This window comes from Mobula hypostoma, chromosome 5 (genome assembly GCF_963921235.1).
Source record: "Mobula hypostoma chromosome 5, sMobHyp1.1, whole genome shotgun sequence".
In the NCBI taxonomy this organism is placed as follows: Eukaryota; Metazoa; Chordata; class Chondrichthyes; order Myliobatiformes; family Myliobatidae; genus Mobula; species Mobula hypostoma.
The window spans coordinates 175015665-175041801 of record NC_086101.1 but is presented as its reverse complement, the minus strand read 5'-3'; the positions used below and the strand labels follow the sequence as shown (position 1 = coordinate 175041801).

The following is a 26137-nucleotide window of genomic DNA, read 5'->3' as shown; positions in this document are numbered from 1 at the left end:
AAAATCTGTCTGCTGGTTCTTTTCACTTCAACATTCAAAAAGATATTAATTAATATTTCTGTGTTCTATTCTGCTGTTCCCCTGTTAATGACAGGCTACATAGATCGCTATGAAGAGTAAATGATTATTGCTGGGCAGGCTGCCTGCTCATTGCTGCTGTGTCATTTAACCCTGGAATAGATGAAGCCAGTTACCATTGAGCTCCTGCAGCGTATGCTAGCATCAACCATTAGTGTAATGCGTGCTGGTGTCTGAACCAGCATAAAAGGTTATTCCCTTGACATATTAGCATCAGATGAGTGAAGATAGAAACCAGCAGAAGACCATTAACATACTCACTAGCTCTAAATCACCGGTGACAGAATGTGTTTATATGACACCGATTCAGTAGGCTGTTATTTCTCTCTCATACATCCAGGCACTATCAGTGCTGCAGTTTTCTTCTCGAGGAACATATAGGAGCCTGGCCAGATACCAGCGACTGGTTTGCCGGATTCTCACCATTGTAGGGACAGGAGAGCTTGTCAGGCTAAATCCTTTGCTTCAACATCATAGCCAATGTTAGTCATGCAAGTTTCAAGAAGTGACAAGCAGCAAAACAGGACCAGCGCAAAGAGAGAGTCACACAGACCGTGTTCGCGTGAAGTGAATTTTTCAAGAGTTTTCCTGTATGCACAAGGACTTCTGTAGTCTGCATCATCAAAGAGGGTTTCTGCCTTTGCCAGCGTGTTGTACATTTTGTCTACCTGGACACCTGAGCACATTTCAGACCATCAGACAACCTGCTGAAGCTATACCAGTACTTTGCAGGTATTCTACTCTGCACCATATACACTGTCACTGTGTGTATCATTGCATTTTGAATTCAGAGGAATTTGGCCCTTAGCCATTAAACTATGCTTATTTTTTTTTAAATTACTTACTTGTAGCCCTAATATGTGAGTTAAAGAAATCAGCTATTCTGTTGCCCATAGCCAGATCTGTTATTTTGAAAATAATACCTACTTGTGCAGTATGCTTTGTTTGTCTAGAAAATTAACTGTGAATTATGACTGCATCTATCATGAGCTCTGAATAAATCTGTGAAGACGAAAGCTATTCTCTTTAAGGGATAAATATATTCTCCTTAGGACGAAGATGCGTCTGAATGTTAAGATATTTCTGTGAGGAGCACAGATACATGTGAAGAATAATAGCATTGAATTATTTCAAGAGATTGTCACTGCTGACTGTGACTCATTTCTGTCTTTCCACAGGACTTGTTGCTCTTCAGTTTGCATTTTTCAGTGTTGCCCGTTGAAGCAGTGGTCAGTATTAAACACTGAGTTAAGCAAAATGAAGTTACAGTGCATCTTTTATCTTTTAGAAGAGATATTCAGGCTGAGGCTGTTACAGAACATACTTGCAGCTGTCCAGAGTTATTTTTCTTTGCCAGAAAATGAGTTCTGTTTGCAGTTGTTAATGAAACATGCCTTCAGGCTGCTAAGGGAGCTTTCATACTATTGATGGGCATGAATGTTAGAACTTTGATAAAAATAGGAAAGGCTCATGCATTTTTTTGAAAATTGAATAACTGCTTTGAAGAGATTTAACACTTCAGATTGGTAACCTCCCATCAGATCAAAAAATACAAATCATTCAGTCAATACCAATCATAGCAAGATATGTTTAGGTGTTCAATTTTTAGATCAGGTCTTGTTAAAAATCCCCAAGTTAACATTTAGTTTGAAAATTTAACCACTCCTTCCACTTCTATTTCCTAAGGAATAGAGAATGTAAAAGAATATATAGCTGTTTAACTGAAAAGGTGCCAGTATTAGGTAGCAACTTTGGAAAATGATGAATTCATAATTACAAATTTTTACTATATGTCATAACACCGTGTAGGAAGCATACATTAAAATTAGTGAGTTAACTGTGTGTTAAATATTGACATTTCTTAAGTTTGCCAAAGTCTTTATTGAAAGGAAAGAATGTGATGAAGATTAAGTTTAAAAGAGAATTAAAATGAAGTAAATGTGGAATCAAACAAATATTTGAAGAAAACTTGAAAGCAAAATAGACCATGACATAAAAGTTTTCAATGATGTTATAATGACTTAAACACAATATATTTATTTACATGTCTTACAAGCCATGTGTCCACCAAAAGTATTTGCCCAATATGTATTATAACAGTCTTCAACAGGTTTGTTTAATTTAGAGCAATGATTGGTACTCTTTAAGAACAAAGTAGGAGCGGATTTAATTGATGGGAGCGACTTGCAGCCATCGACAAGAAAGTCAATTTAAAAACTGTTGTAGCGGCAGTTGGTGGGGGTGAGGGGGTCAACTATAAGGAGAGTTTGGCACTGATAGGATTAACTCTCGTTATTAAGTTTCAAAACAATATTCAATCTGGATTTAAGAAGAAGGCAAAAAAAATACATTGCAATGGGAAACAATTGAGTAAGAAAAATGGTGATGTATGGAAGAGGGAAGAGTTAGATTAATTGTGGGGTATGTTTATATTGGTTGGCACAGCATCATGGGGTAAAGGGTCTACACTGTGATGAATTGTTCTATGTTCTGTGTTCTATGTTGTTCTAACAAGGAACTGGGACTATTTCAATAGCTTTTTTGGAGAATCTGCTTAGATAAGGTTAACTGAATGAGCTCTATCTTTGAAGTACAGATTCCAGTAAAGTTCATGACAGGTGAAGAGTACTAAACAGAAGGCATGTTTTCAACACATGGTAAATTCATGATCTCAAAACATAATTCTGATGCTGATTAAATTCTGATGTGCCATTTGGAACTGAACAAATCTGGGGGTGGGGTTAAAAGTATTTACTGGCTATGGTTCAGTGGTTTAAGTGTGATCTATATCAGTCTTGGCATAAATAATAAAAAAACAGGGCTGTCTATTTCCTTGCTTTTAAGACAGTGAATGTAAATATAGATGAGAATACTCAATGGTTAATATTACAGCAAATAGAATTGTTATTTGTTTCCAGTATTGTTCTGAGGGCTCCCACAGTCATAGAGAAAAAATAGAGAACAAAATAAGTTATGAAAATTGAGGAAGAAAATACTGTTTTAATTTCCCTGTTGAGGTTTGTTTCATGACCAGGTCAAGTGGAAAGGGAGTATTTTGCTGCATGTCAGATTTGGAGTCAGGTGTGTGTTGAAAGGCTGGATATTATGCCATGTGAGGAGCTGTAAGTAGGATGCTGGAAGCACTCAGAGAGCAACACTGCAGAGAAAATCAAGTTGGCAACCTTTCAGTAGAACTAGAAGGTGTTAAAGATTTAATAGTTTATAATGAGTACAGTACCTGGTAACAGAAGGTGGGCAGTGAGGGCAGGAATAGGGAAATGGAGAGGGAAATGACCGAGCTGTAGGTGTGTGACAGGATGCAAAGTAAGGTGGTTTCAGTGACATAAACGATGATGGTGCAAGATGAGAAAACCAAAGACATTCCTTACTTGCATCAGTCCTCTCATTTAATCACTCTTTATCCTATCGGAGAGATTCTCTTTCATCCTGTCTTCCCCTAGTCAACCCTCCACCCTTCTGCATCTGCATTCCACAATCTCTACCTCTAGCTGTTGTGATGAATGGCACAGCAACCTGAAACATTAGTTATGCCCCTCTTTCCATAGATGCTGCCTGACTTGGTGAGTATTCTTCCTTTATTTCTATCTTTCTGCATCTGCAGTAGTTTGGATTTGTTTAACAAGAGCAACTTCCAGGGTCAATGGAGTCTGAACTATTGATGGGGAAGGGATGTTGGAAAAAGGTAAAAAGCAGTTGTTCACCCTTGGATACACAGGAAGGCCGCGGAGATGCAGTGAGGTTTGCTGTCACATTGTGTAAACACACACACACACACACACCATCAGTGAAAAAAACAGAGAAATCTGGGCATGAAAGAAAAGATAAAGTTGCAATTAAATAACAGCTTCAGGCTCCCCAAAATCTTTTAGATTATTTTAAAGTTCTATTTTTACAGTACTATTTTTTGAAGTGTATCTACTCTTGTAATGAGCAGTGAATTTGGAAGCAAAAAGATTCACAATCCACATTTTTTTTGTGTAGTATTGGCAGAGAACCTTAAGACCATGAGGAGGCTCATAATGCATTTTTGATTATATTGAATGACTAACTAGTGACAGTACACAAAGGTTTAAGAGCCTGTTTTCACACAGGCCGTTTGATATAGATTCAGTGTGAAACTTAAGTTGCCTGAAACAGTATTGATGTTGAAGTGGTGAATTTAATATGCTCATATTGATTAAATGCAAGCTCATTGATGTTACTTTGTTAAATAGTGCCTTTGATAGTTGGCTGGACAACTTGTTAATTGCCAGTAATTGCAGCTACTCAATGTACTCAACCCTTGAGAAAAAATCAAATTCATCTTTAGTAGTCTGAATTGAGCTTGTCAATATATAGTTTACTGCCAGCAAAAAGATTGTGATAATTCAAACCCTGACAGTTGAGAAAATAAAGATTGATTTTCAAAGCCCAATGTTATAGCAGAGTCTATAATGAGTTTGCCATTTCACACAGGATACCATTCATTTTTTTGTTCTAGTTAACATAAGGTCAAAGCCAGAGTTGTGGTCGGACCAGGTCCATATTCAATCTGCCCTGCGAGGCTGACAAGGTTTATATGGAAAGCATGTGGTGCATTCCAGTGAGTTAATAAATGTAAGGTTCCTCCATCCTCAGCTTTGCTTATCTCATAAAAAGCACATTGCATATCTTAGATGGCTTGAAGTACTAAGTGACATTAAACCAATATTCTACTGGAGTAGCTGGAAATGCTGAAATTAAAATTATCGAATTGCCATATGTTGCCTGGGTTTCATTAAGGCGTTGCCTGGATTAGACAGTGTTGGCAATAAGCAGAGGTTGGACTAACTTGGTGCACTGGAAGCTGAGAGGCGAGCTGAAGGAAGTACTGCATATCAAATTATGACTGGCATAGATGGGTAGGTGGTCAATATCTTTTCCCAAGTCAAATGCTAGAGGGCTTAGTTTTCAAGTAAAAGATTGGTATTGATTTATTATTCTCATATGTAGCAAGATACAGTGAAAAGCTTGTCTTGCATATTGTTCATACAGATAAAATCTTTCACTATGCATTGAGGTAGAATAAGATAAAAGAATACATTGTAAGAATGAATTGTAAAAGCTACAAAAAAGAAGTGCTATACTGTACAGATTAATAATAATAACTTTATCTAGCGATGACTTTTCATAGAGGCGATATAGTTCAAAATGCTTCACAATGAGATAAAAGTACAAACATGAAACTAAAATAAAAGTAAACATGAAAATGAAAGACAGAAATATGTCAGTTAAAAGCAGGGTTAAATAAATAGGTTTTGAGTGGAGTTTAGAAGTGTCCATTGGATCTGCAACCCCTATAGTTTTAGGCACTGCATTAAAAAAAAGCTGACCTGCCAATTATCTCTTGAGGGAGATTGTTTAAGTTTAAGAGACAGGCAGGAGAAGACTTGAGTGCTCGAGCAGGATTATAAAACAAAAATGATTCTGTATGTACTCTGGTCCCAGACCATTAAGAACTTTAGAAACAAGTAAGAGAACTGTAAAGTCAATTCTAAAAGATCCACAAAGCCAATGCAGCGTAGTTGGTTTGGGAGTGACATTTTCCCTCACTAGACACAAGACACTAGAATATTTTCCCTCATCCTAGCTTTGGTTAAAAATCTGGCAGTGTCATTCTGAATGAGTTGAGTTTGTCAATAGGTTGATAAAGTGCATGATGAAGGGGAGATTACAAGTATAAACATAATGTAAGATATAGGAAAAGCAAATTATTTTGAACATTTCTATGCTTGTTTACCACCATGTTTACTTCTAATAGGCTGTTGACTCATTGTCTATTTCACCTTGATGTACAGCCATCTGGGGACTTCGTTGCTGATATTTCTGCAGGTTCCTTTCTTCCAGTGGCGTTGCTTGCTGTCACTTGCCTAGAATAAGTAACGGCACAGCCCTTCAGCACTGTCACTGACGTGAGTGCTAATCAGCTGGTCTAACAACATTTTAGTTACAGTACTGCTCGGGGCACATCCTTGCAATGCCTGCTCAGATTCCGATTCAGGTTTATTTATAACATATACATCGAAACATACAATGGAGTGTGCTGCTTGCATCGACAAACCAATGCACCCAAGGAAGAGCTGGGGGCAGCCTGCAAGTGTTGCAAATGTTCTGTCACTAACGTAGCATGCCCGCCAGAACAGGGGGAACACAAAACAGAACATACCGAGCAGCAATGCAACAACAGTAAAAGAAACCATCTAGCCACCGGATAGACTATCTTCTTCGGCCTTCAGGGAAAGGGGAATCAATGTTGGGAAAATGGGAAGGGAGCGGGAAACACCAGAGAGACATTTTTAATGATCAATAAACCAATTGCTTGGAATCAAATGACCCTGCCTGGTGTCTCAGGGCTGGGTGTGTCTGCACCTGTGCCACCCCACTCTCCTCGCACTCCTCTACCACCTGTCCCACACCCCTCCTGTGGTGCTCTACCCTCGCCATTCCCAAATACTTTGCTCGCGCCAGATTTACAAACCTGCTCTCCCCACCACGTTGACAAATACAGTGCAGTGCAAAATTATTAGACACCCTCGCTATATATATGTGCCTAAGACTGTTGCACAGTATATATGTATAGCTCAGTAACGTTATTATTCTAGTCAAAGAGGCAGTGTTGTACTCTGACTTCCTGAGTTCCATTTTGTTTTGTAAAATCGGATGGGGAAGAATGCTTGTCCGAGTACAATTGGCTGCAGGACCATAGAATGATTTGTGAATAAAACTAGTCATAAGAGAGAACTCGGTGAAGGCTTACTACTGCTGTTTCATAACTCGGGTCATCCATCATGAAGCTCTTTTGCAATGCATTATATGCCACTCTCCGGGTGGTACATTGTATCTCTCTTGATTCGCTTTCCATCTATTTATTTCTGATGTTACTTGCACAGTTTTACCCATATTTGCCAGCAAGCAGCTGTTTTCAGTATCCTGTACTCAGATGGCTCAGCCAGCAGGCAGATTGCTTGTTAAAATTCATTCCCTTGCTGAACATTTGGGTGGCATGCAGACAACCATAAACCATGCATTTCGCTATGTTAGTACTGTATTAGTCACACTCTGCTGTTTTATATAAAACAAAGCACCGGCGTTCTACTGGTAGAACCAGTGAGCCAGATTTTTCAGCAGTGAAGAATCCCTTTGCAGCCCAATTAGTTAGAGGTACGTTAATGTTGAGGCTTTAGGAAGCCTTTGCCTAATGGGTGGTTCGAAGGTTGAGCTGATGGATGACTGGCCGCTGGGCCTCAGGGAGCATAGTAGGTGATGAATATATCGTACTTAACATTTTTACCTCTTGTACCTAATAAAGTGGCCACTGTGTATATGTCTGTCATCTTCTGCTGCTCTAGCCCACCTGCTTCACGGTTTGATGTGCTGTACATTCAGAGATGCTCTTCTGCACACCACTGTTGTAATGCATTTTTTTTTGCTGTTGCCTTCCTGTCAGGTTGAACCAGTCTGGCCATTCTCCTCTGATGTCTCTCATTAACAAGACATTTTCACCATAAAACTGCAGCTGACTGGATGTTTTTTGTACCATTCTCTGTAAACCCTAGGGACTGTTGTGCATGAAAATCCCAGGAAGTCAGCAGTTACTGAGCTACTCAAACCACCCCGTGCGGCACCAACAATCATTCCATAGACACCTTGGATCACATTTCTTCCCCATTCTGATGTTTGGTCTGACAACAACTGAACCCCTTGAACATGAGTTGCTCATTGAGTTGCTGCCACATGATTGACTAATTAGATATTTGCACTAATGAGCATATATACAGGTCTATCTCATAAAGTGACCACTGATTGTATATTCCATATGAGATTCAAAAGTGGAGAAGCAAAGAAATAATAATGATTTAAAATAGCTACAGGATAAGTATTAAGGGGGTAGAAATGATCAATTATCAAAGTCTGAACTTTCATGTTTTTAAATTCTTTCAGAACCTACTACTCCTGGAGATGAGGAGTGAACAAAAAGTTCAGAGCAATGATCCAATTTTTGAACGATGGTTTTCCATTAACTTTGTGCAACACGTTTAATGAAAATATATAGATTAATTAAGTAACCAAAGCAGAAGACAGATGTAACTTGATGAGCAGATCTGGTGAACTCCAGTTTACATTGTGCCCCTTTCATTTTGCAAATGTTGGACAGGTTGTGCATTAATCTCATGGTGCATTACACACAAATTGACTTTTCAGTGAAATCTGCCTCTGCAAAGCATATTAGAATCAATAACTGAGCATGCTTGGGACTAATCCCAGTCGTTCATTAGTGCACCTATTATTGCCTGGTCACCATGGGACAATCCATTCTGATGTGTTGTAGAAGGTAGAACTGAAGATCTTGCAATCAGCTTACCAATTTTAAGTTGCAAAAGTGAATGATTCATGGACTTATAATGTACCACGAGTGTCTGAACAGCTAACACTGGAGTCACTCAATGTCCATTTGAAACAGCAGTCATAAGTTAATCCTCGAAATCCCCATTTTTAAAGTTGTTTGACAACTGCAACAAGCACCGTGTATTGATCCGGACATTTATCTGCCTGCTTGCAGTTTCTGATGTCCGTTCTGTGCTGAAGCTACATATAACTTCTTAAAGCTCCACCTCTCCCCATCTGTCGTGTTTATCAAAACTATCTACTTCTCCATGATACATGGCAGTGGCCGACAGCAGGATAGGGATCTATAAAATCTGACGCAATGCAGTACTCTGGATCACATTGGCAAGCAAGATGCTGGCATTAGATTCTCATCAGCACTACAGTTATCAATCCATCTGTTATGGACATTTGCACAGAGCTCACAATAAAAATGTGGGCCATTGTTTTCAATCAGTGGTTCTAATGGGTTATTTCAACATCAGCAATAGATATGAAGTATGTTCCCTTTAGACATTCATGACTATCTTACCTGCATTATGGAGCTTCTCACTTGCTGAGCATTATTTGTTGAAGTTTCATATCAGAGACTTGAGCCCATAACGCAGGCTAAAATTTCTGTGTAGCACTCTACTCAATCTGAGTTACCATATCTCGCCTGCTGTTAAACAAAGACCCTGTGTGCCCCTCCCACCTCCTGAAGTGGACACAAGATATTCCGTGATGTTGCTTTGAACACAATGGAAATATTTGGCACAATGAAATGATCATTATTTATCTCAAAATCGCTGTATAATACAACCCAGCAGGCAGCCATTTGGCCAACGCTGCCTATACAAGGTCCTTGAAAATTACGAGTTACTCCCATACCCCATCATATTTATCCAGCTCAATTCCAAAAGCTGACATCTGCCTCTGGCAATCTTTATGGCACTGCCTTTCGTGTCACAGCAAATTATTCTCTTTTCACTATTCTCTCATCTCGCCTTTGACATTAAATCTCTGGTCCCAGTTTTGGGAACTTCCACTACTGAATGCAATCGTGCTTTATTTCCTCTTACTGAAGCCTTTCAGGATTTAAATCACAGTCAGCAGCACTGAAAGACAGCTTACCTGGTCATCTTTACACTGCTTTATAAAATATTTGCATTGGATTGACAACAATGTATTTTTAAAGCATTTCATTAATTATAAAGCAACCTTGAATTATGAAGACACTACGAGGCAATTTTTTGATCATCCAATATATTAGACTTGAAATTTGATGACAAGCGCATATTTTCTTAGTGCAATTAGATCATGCTGCTGATCTAATCGGGCTGATATCTCACCTGTCATGTAATTGGTCTGGGCTCTTCTATGCAAATTTACCACATGGAATTTGATGCTTTTCTGGTCCATTGCACAGTTAATTATGTCACAAGCCACAACATATGTATTCTCCTTTGCTGGCATGAACTTGAGCTTCTAGAGGCAACCTGTAAGCTTCATTGAACTACTTCTTTTTAATTCAGTTAATAATCTGGAATTTAGAACAATAATTAGCTTTAGTAATGATGAAAGTGGCTTTCGCACCCATTTCTCAGGGGAAACTCAAAATGGATAATACATTTTTTTGTTTGCCAGAGATCACAACAAAATGAAAACATGATTTTCCATCTCTTATTATTTCAAAAAACGTTCCATTCATCAAAAATTCAAATGCAAACAATAGAAATCAATATTTTCATAACAAGTTGTTTTTTCAACTGCTTAGCCTTAACACAGCAACAATTATGCATTCCCTGAACAAATAATTCATCAGGCTTTAAATCAGATTCCAAGCCATTCAGGATATAATGTTGGTGGGCTTTTTAAATGGGGCCCTTCGACATTTAGCTTGCAAATGATCTGTCAGGCTGATGGAGAACACACTGAATTCCCAAGCATGGGTTCTCCACACAGATTTTCACATCTAGAGCTCTCACTTGCTAGCATCTGGATACAAAGCTCTTCTTCACAAAATAAGGGTGAACTTGATTTAGAACAAAAATTACTTACTACAATCCCCTGAGATTAAAAAAAAACAATGTGAGCTCCATCCTTCTAAATGTCTCCAAGGCTTTTCTAAATACGCAAATGAACTGCAGGGTGTTATCCATTTGAAAATACTGAATGCAAATTGCCTGTACTTTAAACCCTTGGGCCAGCCACTCACTGAGGTTATGATGCATGAAATAATTTCTTTGCCCAGGGGAATTTTTCAAGAAGTCACTTGTCTCTTCTCTTCTCAATCATCTGCTTGCTAGTCTGGCTATAATTTACAATCAACACTGTTGCTTCATGCTTGAAACAGAACATAAGCATTGTCTGCTGTAATCAAAGTCAGTGAAAGCATACCATAGAAGTTGGCCAGTTAGCAGCCACTGCCATGCCAAAGTCCTTAAAAATTACCAGTTAGTCCCGTACCTTGCAGTAAACTCATCATGTTTATCCAGCACAATTCCAAAAGCTGACGCCTGCTTCTGTCATTCTTTCTGACACTGCCTTCCATGTCAAAGCAATTTATTCCTTTTCAGCTATTCTCTCATCTTGTCTTTCACCTTAAATCTCTGCTTCCAGTTGCTGAAACTTCCACCATTGAATGCAGTTGTTCATTATTTTCACTGATTGAAACCTTTCAAGATTTTAAACCTCTCTTGGAATTTCTCTTTCTGTAGTATGTAAGGGTTTGTCCACAGCAGAACAAAATCATCTTGGGAGCCGTGCAATAAATGTGCCATTTCCAATGACTAGATGATCAAGGAAACATTGAGAGTTTTGGTGCATTGAGGAATGAATGTGGCTCAGTGGTTCCATCTAACATCAGAAAATGTATATAGTACACAAACTAAAACTCTTATTCATTGCAGACATCCAAGAAGCATAAGAAAGACCCTAAAGAATCAATGACAGAAAAATGTTAGAACCCCAAAGCACCCCTCCCCTTCTGCTATGCACAAGCAGCAACAAAGCATCGACCCTCCCTCCTCCCTCTCCCCCCCATTTGTTCCAGCAGGAAACATCAGCCCACATCACTCACTGTGCAAGCAATAGCAAAGCCCCCAAAGAGACCATGATCTAGAGTCCATCAAAAACTACAGTCCATAACCCAGCACATCGATATGCCACAGGTTCTCTCTCTCACTATCAAGGGAAGGAGTGATATCATTCCTTTCACAGTGAGAGGTTTTGTGTAGAAATTCTCCATGATGAAAGATTAGTATGACAGAGACTATAAGCTGAACAGTGTTTTTAAAAGATATGCAGACATCATTACTATCCAGAACATCTCACTATTTTGCATGGTTATTGTATAGGAACTTCTTGCCTACTAATACAATAGTCAGTGCCAGAATCTGATGGATGTTCTGAGTAATTCAATTGGGGATTCAGACTGCATCTAGTGAAATGTGGAAACATAACAAAACAATCTGCTGGAAGACCTGAGCAAGTCAGGCACCATCTATGGAGGGAAATGGACAGTCAACATTTTGAGTCAAGATCTGTACTGATTTAGTTGAGCGCCGGGGAGCTAAAGTACTTCTTTTCTGTCAGGCAGCTCTGAGGGGAAGTTCCTTCTTCATGAATAATAGTGCCTTTCACAAAACCCCATCTGCTTCGCAATCAATTACCAACTTTTGAAGAGTAGCTGAATTGATTTATACACTCCAGGGCCTCACTAACAGCTATGAGATAAGGGCCAGATAATCTGTTTTAGTGATCTTGCAGATTGAAAGAGCTTCTATAATACTCTTTTATGTTGCCACATGAGATTACATATTTCAGTCTAAGAGGGTTGGCAGAGCATCAGTTCAACATCTTAGGGAGAGCAACTCTTCCCCAATATTACAGCGATGAATTGGGTGAGGCATGAACCCACATTTCTATGAGTCATAAATATCAGTCATATGGGTTGAGGGTGGTGCATCAGGAGGCCAATAGAATCACAGCACATTTGTTCAATCTCATGGGTAAGTTTCAGAATAATTTCTTCCTACCATGTTACACAATCAAGATAAGTAATTTCATTTTTTTCCCCTCAAATAATTATATGTATTCAAAATCACTACTTGTCACAGGAAATTTCACATTCTAATCACTTCCTGGAATAAGACCGTACTGACAATTGCTGATTAGATTGATCAGCGATTATGTATTATGTATCACCCTCAATTCTGATTCAATGTACACATGCTTTTATTCCATGTTTTTGTTGCTTTAATTATTGTCAGGTAAAATGTTACAGTTTCTAATGTTCCTTGGATAAAAGGTGAGTAACATTCCTATGCTTAAGTTCATCCTTGGCCAGTACGATATGTATGGGTGTTAGGTAAAGACAGGGGTGCCTTAAAGCCTTCCATTCCAATCTGACCCAGCTTGTTGGTTCTCACCTATCAGGATCATATATTAATATGTAATAAACTTGTGCCAGTTATGGGATGGAATGTATATAATCAAACCCCTTGGGAAACAATGGAAATGTCAGTGAAAACAAGCTCAGTTCAATAATTGTGTAGCAAGAAACTGTGAGAACGACAGGCATGCACTTTAAGTAGAATTAACATAAGTATCAGGATTCCCTTGATATATTGTAGATTGGCATAGCACACTTAGCAGAGACACAGATCACTCGAACCAATATGCTTTGTGGTGGAAATCTTCCTCCCTCCTCATGTCATCCAATCTGAACCACTCTTTCATGTTATTATCTAGACAGAACATGGTGTGAGGTCATGCAGAGCAAAATATAAGAAAAAAATGGAAGTAAGGAGTTGAAGATGGAGGCAGAAAGTAAACGTGCAATCCAGTACTTTGGGGAAGAGGCATGTAATGGCTGTGAAGTATTTTATATGAAGCAGGAGAAAGGTGCAGAATGTCATGAACTATATAAAGGTCAATTCAGTCAGAAATGTGTAAGTATAGGAACATTTGATAAAATCGAGTCACTTTGGCAGCTCTAAGCAGCTTGCTTAAAAGGATCATTGGCATTAACTGGTAATGTTCCCTGCTTTCTATTCTGACAGGGACAATAATGGAGAGATATTTCTTCCATATGAAATGAAAGATAAAAGCAGTGGAAGATGAATTTTATTATCACTGTTATCTTCTGTTACATCTAATAATATCACAATGTGTACTTTGCATGGTGAGCCCATTGTGAGCAAATAAAACCCCAGATATCTTGTAGTGTATGGAGATGGTCATATTTCTCACCACTGAGTGTTATAGTTAATGCAACATCAAAAGATAAAATGGCGAGGTTGGGTGGAACTAGAACTAGAATTTAAACATTTAGGGTGACATGTGAAATAATTAAGCAGAACCTGAGGGAAATTTTTTACACAGAAAGTTGTACGAGTGTGGAAGGAGTTGCCAGTGGAAGTGGTGGATGTAGGTTCGATTACAACATTCAAGCCAAGTTTTGATGTGCAGATGGATGGGAGGGATATGGAAGACTATAGTCCAACTGTGGGTTAATGGTACTAGGAAGCATAACAATTCAACCTAGACTAGATGGGTCGAATAGCCTGTTTCAGTGTTGTGGTGCTCTATAACTCTACTTTATGTCTTTAAGTAAATTAACTTCAGAAAAAAATAACATTTGACTTTCTATTTTAGTGATATTATTTCAGAGATTGATGTTTGTTCATCACTCAAGAGATAACAATGTTTTGTGACACCTACGTGGCTCCATCAGCCTGGGTTCAATGCTAACCTCTGGTGCAGCCTTTGTGGAATATGTGAATTTTCACTGAAACTACTTTGGTTTCCCTTGGATGATCTCTTTTCCACAGAAGTTCCCCTCTTGACGAGATCAGTGGCAAAATCCAGAAGGAGTTGAAAGGAATATGGGAAGAAAAAAGGTGGATTAGTATTGGGTGAGGGTAGATAGTTACTTGATGGTCATCATGGACATAGATGGGTGAAAGGACGGTTTCTGTGTTGCTTTATTTTATTTCTCTATGTTTCCTTTCCATTGAATAAAGTTATGAAATATGTTGCATTCACCCGATAAGATAGATTTCCCAGCATAAGTGCCTCATCCAAAAGACAGAACCTGGGATAAGAAGCATTCCTTTACTATCTTACTGAACTGTCAACTTATAATACCTCTGCCAGTGTTCTTAACCTCACAACCCATTAATTTGGAGTAAAGAATGCTGGCACTTTGATAGACACACGAAGAACATAGTATTAGACTAGATGGGTCGAATAGCCTGTTTCAGGCTTGTAGTGCTCTATAACTCTACTTTATGTCTTTAAGTAAATTAACTTCCCTTAAGATTAACCTCCAGGTTGAGTCGGTGGTGAAGAAGGTGAATGCAATGTTGGCATTCATTTCTAGAGGAATAGAGTATAGGAGTAGGGATGTGATGTTGAGGCTCTATAAGGTGCTGGTAAGAACTCACTTGGAGTACTGTGGGCAGTTTTGGTCTCCTTATTTAAGAAAGGATGTGCTGACGTTGGAGAGAGTACAGAGATAATTCACTAGAATGATTCTGGGAATGAAAGGGTTAACATATGAGGAACATTTGTCCGCTCTTGGACTGTATTCCTTGGAGTTTAGAAGAATGAGGGGGGACCTCATAGAAACATTTCGAATGTTGAAAGGCATGGACAGAGTGGATGTGGCAAAGTTGTTTCCCATGATGGGGGAGTCTAGTACAAGAGGGCATGACTTAAGGATTGAAGGGCACCATTCAGAACAGAGATGCAAAGAAATTTTTTTAGCCAGAGGGTGGTGAATCTATGGAATTTTTTGCCACGGGCGGCAGTGGAGGCCAAGTCATTGGGTGTATTTAAGGGAGAGATTGATAGGTATCTGAGTAGCCAGGGCATCAAGTGTTATGGTGAGAAGGCAGGGGAGTGGGACTAAATGGGAGAATGGATCAGCTCATGATAAAATGGCGGAGCAGACTCGATGGGCAGAATGGCCGACTTCTGCTCCTTTTTCTTATGGTCTTATTAATCAAAGAGTTATTTTGTTGCTGTGTCATCTGATTAGTGATAAACAAATGAAATCACTTCAAAACATAAGGAAATAGAAGTAGGAGTAGGTCAGTTGGCCCCACAAGCCTATCCCACCATTCAAAGTGATTGAATGAGTCTACCCCAGGTTTCATTTCATTTCCAGTTTCCTGATCTTCCAAAAATGTATCTAATTCTTCGTTAGAACCACCCAAATAATCAGACTACATAATCTGCATGGAGAATTCCAGAGACTCAAAGAAAGAAAAAGCTCCTGCACAACTCAGCCTGAATTGTAAACCTCCTCTGTAGGACCCCTAATTTGAAATTCACCTATTCATGGAAACATCTCAATATCATTATTAAATTCCACATTAGGATCTTATATGCCCCAGAAGATTGTCTCTCACTCTTCAAAATTCCAAAGATGATAGATCTAATTTCTTCAGCTGCTCATGATTGTGCAACACTCTCACTTCAGGGATTTCAATCTCTTCTCGACTGCCTCCAATGCTGGTTTATCATTTCTTAATGTGAGAGAGCAGAATTTTATACATTACTTCTGTTGTGGCCTCATCAGGTGCATATGCCATTGTAACAATACCTTTCTCTTTCTGAAATCCTACCCACTTTCAGTAAAGGTCAATATGCTACATGGCTTTGTCAGGTATCTTTCTGTGATTCACGCAAAAGAACACCTATCTCTGTACTTCACTCATCTGCATTTAGATAATAGTCTGCCTTCAGATTCCTCTTCCAGAAGTGCATGATCTCATACTTCTCCACATTAAGTTATCACCCACTCACTCGTCCTAACTGTTGCCTTTGGCCAAAGTCCAAACATCCTCATCGTAATATGCTCTCCCACTTATTTTCATGTCATTGGCAAACGTTGCACTCTGCCACCTCCTCCAGGTCATTGAAATAAATCAGAAATAATTACATGACAATTGAGAAACATGATAATAGCAAAACATGATCAATTTTTATTAACTTGTAAATAGGTAGAACACAAGCACCTAATTCACCATCTTTGTGTGATTTTTTTTCTACAATCTGTCAAACTATTCTATCATTCTAGAAAAGTACAGAAGGGACAAGTGGGGCGGCCATTGTCGAGAGTAGGCCAGTGGTGAGAGTAAGAGTGTCAGGCTTTGGTTCAAAGGAGGCTTTGGCTTGAAAGAGGTGTTGGCTCTGGGTAAGCTTCTGTTAAGGTTCCCTTTTTTTATCTCTTACTGTTCCTAGTGTCTTTGAGGATATTACAAGTAGGATAGGTAAAGGGATGCAGTGGATGTTGCATACTTGGACTTTCAGAAGGCTTTTGACAAGGTGCCACACATGAGGTAGCTTAGCAAATTAAGACCCCGTGGTATTACAGGAAAGTTACTAACATTGTTAGAGCATTGGCTGATTGGTAGGAGGCAGTGAGTGGGAATAAAAGGATCCTTTTCTGGTTTGCTGCTAGTGATGTTCTGCAGGGGTTGGTGTTGGGACCACTTCTTGTTATGCTGTATATCAATGATTTAAATAATGCGATAGATGGCTTTGATGCCAAGTGCACAGTTGATATGAAGATTGGTGGAGAGGCTGGTAGTTTTGAGGAAACAGGTAGGATGCAGAAGGACTTAGACAGATTAGGATAATGGGCAAGAGAGTGGCAAATGAAATACAATGTTGGAAAATGCAAAGTCATGCACTTTGGCAGTAGAAATAAATGTGCAGACTATTTTCTAAATGGGGAGAAAATCTAAAAATCTGATGTAACTCTCGCTTTGGCTACCAGCTTAATATAGAGGATGATAGCCCCCGGCCCAGCCAAACTTAAGAAATCTCGTTTGGATAGATGCTGTGTGATGTGTCCACTGTAATAAATCAGTACCCCGAAATAACAAGCAGTACACAATATGCAATTAAACAATTAAGCTTTATAATTCTTACTTTGACTATATGGTCAGTAAAGAAAATGAAAAAAAAGAAAAAGGGCCCATTCTTATTAAACAGTTTATTGCACAATGTTGGAATTCACTGATAAGCCAATTGTCCACCATTGACCTCCTCCGATCATCACTGACCCTCGGACCCTCACTCCAAGTCCACTCCGTCCAGTGGCCTACCAGCTCTCTCCATTTGCGTCTTCTCTCCTAATCTCTCCCCGGCCAAAGACCACGAAAATCTCTCTTCCAGACTCACAAGAAGGAACAACAGCATTCCAAACCCCGTTATCTCTAGTCATAACCCAAACGTTGCTGCTACAGAGAAACCATTACATTATCAGCGAAAACTTACAGCATGTTCTACAGCAGTGAAACCTTCAGCATGTTACACTGAGATACAAAGGGACTTGGGAGTCCTTGTGCAGAATACCCTAAAGGTTAACTTGCAGGTAGATTTGATGGTGAGGACGGCAAATGCAATGTTGACATTCATTTCAAGAAGTCTGGAGTATAAGAACAAGGATTTACAGATGTGTGTATAAGGCACTGGTGAGGCCTCACCTTGAGTATTGTTGAACAGTTTTTGGCTGTTCATCGAAGAAATGATGTGCTGACATTGAAGAGGTTTCAGAGGAGGTTCACAAGATGATTCCAGGAATGAAAGGGTTATCATACAAGGAATGTTTGATAGTTCTGTGTCTGTGCTTGCTGGAATTTAGAAGAATGAGGGGAATCTCATTGAAACCTTTTGAATGCTGAGAGGCCTAGACAGAGTAGATATGGAAAGGATGTTTCACATGGTGGGGGAGTCTAGGACATGAGGGCTCAGCCTCAGAATTGAGAGGCGTCCATTAAAACAGAGATGTGGAGACATTTATTCTGCCAAAGGGTGGTGAATTTGTGGAATTTGTTTCCATTTGTAGCTGTGGAGGTCAGGTCATTTGATGTATTTAAGGCAGAGCTTGATATGTTCTTTATTGGACATGGCATCAAAGTTCACAGGGAGAAGGCTGGGGAGTGGCGCTGAGGAAGGGAGAAAGCAATTAGCCATGATTGAATGCCTGAACAGACTCGATGGGCCAAATGGCCTAATTCTGCTCCTATGTCTTCGGGTTTTATGATCTAAGATGAAGTGCAATTTCCTTTAAAGGGTAAGTTCTAACTATACTAATGAACAAAGTGTAACGTTTTCCATCACTAAGCTTATGAGACCAAACATCTCCAGAAAATATTAGGTATTCTTTTATAGAAGAAATGTGTAAATGTTGCTTTCATCAGTAGGGAATTAAATGGCTGGGAGAAGATGAAAATAGATGACTAATTAGAAAATATTGATTTTATTTATTTATTTATTTATTTAGATGCAGCATACAGTTGAATAGGCTCTTCTGGCCCTTCCAGTTGCACTGCCTAGCAATCCTTGTTGAATCACGGAACAATTAACCTACTAACCAGTATGTCTTTGGTCTGTGGGAAGAAACCAGAGCACCAGGAGGAAACCCATGTGGTCATGGGGAGAACTTACAGACAGCAGCGGGAATTGAACCTGGTTCGCTGGTACTGTGAAGCGTTGTACGAACCACTATGCTACCATGCTGCCCTGTATGGTTTATGTGGGATACGTAATGTAACCATTGTTGGTGATACCTCTGTACCATTGAGAACAAGTCTGACATTGCATTCAAAGGAAACAGAGTTCATGCTAACCTTTTATTTTGCTTTTCAGTGCATCATATCGGAACAATAGGTCCAGCCAGAAGTCCAAATAAAAGCTGGGAAAGTGGTAGTTCTTTGCACTGAAGAATTAGTTTGTCCAACATGGTCAATGGTTTAAGTTCCCTTGTACAACAATGATATACACTTAGTGGCTACTCTGTTCGATACTTCCTGTACCTAATAAAGTGGTCACTTTATCAGTCGGCTGCTCCGCAAAGTTTACTCGGCTCTGTGCAAAACTGAGGGTCTGTGGCTTCATGTCTGTGGATGGATGTTCTTTCGTGGACTTCAGTTCTGAACGCTATTTGCTTGCTTTTGTTGTTTGTTCAATTTGTTTTTTTTTCTCTGCATATTGGATATTTGACGATCTTTTTTTTAATGGGTTCTTTTGTGTTTCTTTGTTTTTTGGCTGCCTGTAAGGAGACAAATCTCAAGGTTGAATAAATTATACATACTTCTATAATAAATATACTTTGGACTTTGAACTGAGTGTATGTGCATAGTCTTCTGCTGCTGTAGCCATCACTTCAATGTTCAAGATATTGGGCATTCAGAGATGATTTTTCTGTCAACTTGAAACAGCCTGGCCGTTCTCCTCTGACCTCTCTCATCAACAAGGCGCTCTTGCCCACAGAACTGCCACTTGTTGGATTTTTTTTTTTGTTTTTTTTTGCGCCATTCTCTTTAAATTCTAGGGACTGTTGTGCATGAAAATCTCAGATCATCAGATTCTGAGATACTCAAACCACCCTGTCTGGCACCAATAATCATTCCACAGTCATAATTATTTAGATCACATTTCTTCCCCATTCTGATGTTTGTGGTTGAAACAACAACTGAACCTGTTGACCATGACTGCATGCTTTTATGCATTGAGTTGCTGTCGCATAATTGGCTGATTAGATATTTGCATTAATGAGCAGGTGTACTGGCGTACCTAATAAAGTGGCCACTGAGTGTATGAGATGAGTTATTACTACATTGGCCATTGCTAATGAAGCATATTCCTAATTTTGTGATTTGTGTTTCTAGTTATGAGTGACTATTGTTGATCTGCTGAGTGAGCACGGCAGTGTAGAACAGTGGTAGCTCAGTTCTATAAATGTGCACTCAGTTGTTTTCCATATACCATATTGTTTTTATCTTGTAGAAGGTTTGAATAATGCAGTGCACAATGTGAATTCAAAACTTCAGTTCAACTTCATTATTTGTTTTCCACTTCCCTTTTTAGTTTTCAATATTTAAGGAACCTACGTTTCTCCAAATAGGTTTACCAAAATATATCTACATAGCATAAATTTTATTAGAAAGGCACAATTGTAGTTCAAAAGCAATAACTATATTATTCCAGATGGTTCTTCTGTTAATACATTTATTTGTATTCATATATGTCTCTTCAATGGAGTGTACTGAGACATGGAGTTACTATTGACAGTGAAGCATACAGTTCTACCTACAACACTGCTACCTGTATGTTATTACATGCTTTCAATTTTATGTCTGAATTAATGCAGAGATGGACTATGTAGCATTTCTCTCAGCTTGCTTGTTTGCTCTCCCAGCAGTCGCAAGCTCCAGGCTTCGCTGTCAAATTTTCTCTTTGATTTGACGAAAGGTTGCATACATAAAAATGCAGGCATATCTAGGCTGTCTCTTTTGTGCTTATCTATTTTTTTGATGGGGTCTGTTCCAGAGTGAATTGTATGCCGACGGGAGCCTGGTTCGAAATTCTGAATTGTTTTCTTGTGCAAATTAGCATAATAAAGCCGCTTGAAGGTCAAGAACAATGAGAACATATACAGTTCAGCCAGGCAGTTTACTGTCTTGACTACCTTGACTACATTCAGCACAGCTTCGATTCAAATTTTGGCTGAGACCATGACCTTTTTACAAGGTTAGATTATGTCCCATCTAAAATTGTACAGTACTCTGTACAAGTATATAGCAACAGAGACGAAGATTTTTGCTCAGTACTGTAGTAATTTGAGCTGCTGCTGCTAAGAAAAAATCATGACATTTGTGTATGATGATAAACCTGATTCTGATATGGGTCTCTGTTCTGGACTGAGAGTGGGAAAGGAGCAGAGAAAGGGGCATCATGGTTGGGAAAAGGGGAAGGGAGATGGGAGAAGCACCAGAAAGGCTTTCTGTATGATCGATAAAGCAACTGTTTGGAGTCAAATAATCTTGCGTGATATCTCAGGGCTGGTGTGTCTGCAACCCCCATCACTCTCCTGGCACTCCTTTTCTGCCACTTGTCCCGTGGCGCTCCACCATTGCCATTCCCAACATCCTTCGCTCCTGCCAGATTTACAAACTTGCCCTCCACTCCACAATGACAAACACAGTATTCTGCAAAAGTCTTCGGCACCCTAGCTATATATATGTGCCTAAGACTTTTGCACAGTACTGTATGTTGTCATATAAATATCAGTATGTAAATATTTGCACAGATTCTAAATTTAGTTTGGCAAGTCCCTAGAATTTGAAATCTTTTGAAGTTACCATCTGTAGGTCAAAGGGGAACTAAAATACTTAAAATGCCTTCCCTTTTCCATTCACCTTGTACACAAACAAGAAGAACAATTCTCATAGAATGGTATTCCCATTGTGTTTGAAGAGGTCATCCTCATATATGCAATTTGATGGGAATCATTTTTGTTATTTTCATAACTTCTGATACTCAAACCAGAAGAAATACAAAAAGAAAAAAAGTTTGTTTCATTTTGGTATGAATCACAGAGGAGAAGGAGGGCTATGATTTGCAGAAGATAAAGATTCACTGATTTGTGCATTTGGAATAATTGGAGCTATATTCGGAGCTTAAACATAAAATGTAATAATGTACTCGATGATATTCAGAACTTCAGTGCAAAATATGCTGATGTATCAAAGCGCTGTATCTTATTTACCTCCTATGAGAACATATTGCAGCTATCTTTCTTCAGGAGATGTAATCTTCTCTGTTTTTGCGAAACCACTTATCACATCTTGACAATTTGCCATCAACAGCCTTAGGGTGACCATTTAGAACAGTATAAGATGGATTTTTGAAGTTATTTGTCAAGAGAGACTTTTTTTTACAAAACATAGAATTGTCTGTAATGTCCTCTCCAGGTAAATTTAAACTCAGTATCAATAATAGATTCCAAAGTTGACTTTAATTAAAGTAACCTGGGTTTAAGATTCTCTCATTGTCAGTACTTTCAAAGAAAATTTGTCAGTAAAAAATCTGTAAATCTATTATGGTTATCACAATGACTGTTTTTAGGGAGGTTTAACAGTGTGAATCATAGTAATAGTTTTCACCTTCCTTTATGCTGCATTAAAATTTCTTTCTTATAGAACATATTTTTGAATGTTTCAGATTGTCATACAATTGTCCACCTTGTGGGCTCAGATTCAAATAAACTCCATTTATTGACAATACTGTGTCAGTATTCTGGTAGTAACTGTTTCTCTTGCAGACTGTCTGTCGCTGAACAAGGTGATAAAAAGATCACCTTTTTGAAAGAAGTGGCCTTTGAACTTAATAAGTACTTTTCTTCAGTCTTTATTGTGGAAGATACTAACTGAATGGAAGAGGTCAGTGACTGTCAGGGAGCAGCAGTGAGTGCCATTGCAATTACAATGGGAAAAAGGCAGACTGAAAGGTCTTAAGGTGATTAAGTCACAAGGACCAGATGGATTGCATTCCAGGGTCTGGAAAGAGGTTGCTGAAGAGATCACGGATGTATTGTTCATGATCTTTCAAGAATTGCTTGATTCTGGCACGTCCCGAAGAAATGGAAAATTGCAAATGTCACTCCACTACAAAAGAGAAGAAATTATTAGGCCTAACTTCAGTGGTTGGGAAAATGTTGGAGTCCATTATTAAGGGCGAGATTTCAGGGTACTTGGAGGCTAATGATAAAGTAAGTCAAGTCAGCATGGTTTCTGTCAAGGGAAATCTTGTCTGAAAATTTGTTGGAATTCTTCGAAGAAGTAACAAGCAGGGTGGACAAAGGAGAGGCAGTGGATATAATTTACTTAGAATTTTTGAAGGCATTTGATAAAGTGCTTCACATGAGGCTGCTAAACAAGATACAATCCAATAGTGTTACAGGAAATACACTGGCATGCATAGAGGAATGGCTGACAGGCAGGAGGCAGTGAGTGGGAATGAAGTGGGACTTTTCTGGTTGGCTGCCAGTTCCTCAGAGGTCAGTATTGGGACCGCTACTTTTCACATTTTTTGTCAATAGTGGAATTGATGGCTTTGTGGCAAAGTTTGCAGATGATATGAAGATAGGTGAAGCAATAGGCAGTACTGAGGTAGTACTGCATTTGCAGTAGGACTTTAGACAAATTGGAAGAATGGGCAAAAAGTGGCAGATGGACTCCAGTGTTGGGAAATATATGATAATGCATTTTGGTAAGAGGAACAATAGTGAAGACTATTATCTAAATGTGGAGAAAATTCAAATGTCAGAGGTGCAAAGGGACTTAGGAGTCCCTGTGCAAGACTCCCAGATGGTTAATTCACAGGTTGAGTGTGTGGTAAAGAAGGTAAATGCAATATTGGGACTCGAATATAAAAACAAGGAGATAATGCTGAAGCTTTAAAAGACACTAGTCAGGCTGCAGTTGGAGTCTTGTCAACAGTTTTGGGCGTCTTATCTCAGAAAGGATGTATTGTCATTGAGTTAACATATGAGGAGTGTCTGGCAGCTTTGGACCTGTACTCACTGGAATTTTGAAGAATACGTGGGGATCTCATTGAAACCTACCAAATGTTGAAAGAGCTAGATATGGTGGATGTTCCCTCTGGTGAGTGTATCCAGAACTAGAGGACACAGCCTCAAAATTGAGTTGCAACCTTTTAGAACAGAAGTAAGGAGGAATTTTTTTGGCCAAAGAGTGGTGAATCTATGGGCTGCAGTGGAAATCAAGTCCGTGGGTATACTTAAAGTGGAAGTTCATCAACATCATCATCATCAGGTGCCATGCCCAGATTAGATTGAACTTTGACTGCCATGGCCCACACACTCCCACTTCGGGTTAAGTGGATCAATTCATTGGTCAAAGTTGCTGGTGAACGCAGCAGGCCAAGCAGCATCTATAGGAAGAGGCGCAGTCGACATTTCAGGCCGAGACCCTTCGTCAGGACTAACTGAAGGAACAGTGAGTAAGGGATTTGAAAGCTGGAGGGGGAGGGGGAGATTCAAAATGATAGGAGAAGACAGGAGGGGGAGGGATAGAGCCGAGAGCTGGACAGGTGATGGGCAAAAGGGGATACGAGAGGATCATGGGACAGGAGGTCCGGGAAGAAAGACAAGGGGGGGTGGTGACCCAGAGGATGGGCAAGAGGTATATTCAGAGGGACAGAGGGAGAAAAAGGAGAGTGAGAGAAAGAATGTGTGCATAAAAATGAGTAACAGATGGGGTACGAGGGGGAGGTGGGGCCTTAGCGGAAGTTAGAGAAGTCGATGTTCATGCCATCAGGTTGGAGGCTACCCAGACGGAATATAAGGTGTTGTTCCTCCAACCTGAGTGTGGCTTCATCTTTACAGTAGAGGAGGCCGTGGATAGAACATTAAACAAATCAGGGGAGAAAACACACCCTTGTCTAACACCTCTCTTGATTTTCGTAAACTGACTCACTTCTCCATCTATTCTTACAGCAGCAGTTTGTTCCCAGTACTGATTTCTGATTAGGCAGATTTCGAATCTAAATCTAGAGTTTCCTGTAATATTTCAAGTAACTTATTGTGCTTCGCTTTATCAAATGCTTTTGTGTAGTCGATAAAACAAACAAACAAATCTTTTTGCACTTGAATAGCTCATTCTGATAGTATCCTTAACATCAATATCACATTTCTTGTACCTTTGTCTTTCACAAAACCACATTATTCTTTACCTATTTCAGCTTGTATCTTACTTTTAGCTCTTGTTATCAAAATTCTTAGAAGTATCTTGGTGATATGACTCATTAAACTTATGGTCTTATGTAATTCACATTCTATTACACCAGGTTTCTTAGGAAGAGTGATAAGTACTGATTGTTTCATCTCTTCTGGTATTATTCCAGTCTCATATATGTCATTGATTAAATCAGTAAGTTTTTCAATTCCATAATCTTCAAGGGCAATAATTTGTTCTATTACTAATTCATCAGGACCTGCTGCCTTTCCTTTCTTCACCTTATTTATTGAATTATAAACTTCAGATTTTAAAATACTTGGACCTTCAATGTTCTTAATTTCTGGTTTTTCACCTCAATCGTCTTCAAACAACTCCTGAATATACTCAGTCATTTATAATCTCATCTTTTTCCATGATAATAGTACCGTCCTTTGCTTTCAAACATCTGTCTGAAGAACAGAGGAGCTTTTTACCAGTGATATTCTTGATTTCTTGATGTAACCTTTTTGGATCAGTAATAGGAATTCTTTCTAGTTGCTCACATTCCTGTTTTAACCATTCTTCTTTGGCTTTTTGACATAAGTTTTTAACTTTTTTTATCTAAGGACTTATATTCCATAGGATTTGCTTTCTTCAGTCTCCTTTCTTCCATTAGATTTTTGATTTAATCTGTCATCCATTTATTCTTTGTGTTTTTTTTCTTTTTTAGGAATCACTGACTTTGCTGATTCTACCAAGGCATCCTTTAGAGAGTTAAACTTCATTTCTACATGATTGCTTTCATCTTCAACAGATTCTATTTCTAGACATTGAAATCTATTCCTTACTTCAATTGTAAATTTTTGCCTTAAGTTTTCTTCTTTAATTAATTGCAAGTAGTCAAGGAATTGTTCAGGTTTTTGCTTCTTTATTTTTTTAAGTTTTACTTTTACATGACCTATTACTGGGTTATGGTCACTAATACAGTCTGTACCTGGATATGCTTTGCATTGAGTCACTGAGTTTCTAAATCTTTGGTTTATAGTAATAAGGTCAATTTGATTTCTGGTGTTATCACCTGGACTTTTCCTGGTCCACAAGCATCTTGGATG

At 38.9% G+C, this 26137-nt stretch overlaps 1 protein-coding gene across 7 annotated transcripts in view; it reads left to right on the top strand.

Annotated features, from left to right (window-relative positions):
* The first annotated feature begins 342 nt into the window (after positions 1-342).
* tenm3 (teneurin transmembrane protein 3) overlaps positions 343-26137 on the top strand; it is a 2629382-nt gene continuing 2603587 nt past the window's right edge. For 3 of the 7 annotated variants that reach the window (XM_063049443.1, XM_063049439.1, XM_063049438.1), the window contains exon 1: positions 345-810. The gene's annotated coding sequence lies outside the window, so the exon portion shown is untranslated. Of the gene's footprint in view, positions 811-26137 lie in introns of all 7 variants that reach the window. The other 4 variants (XM_063049436.1, XM_063049434.1, XM_063049437.1 and 1 more) reach the window with 3 other exon arrangements.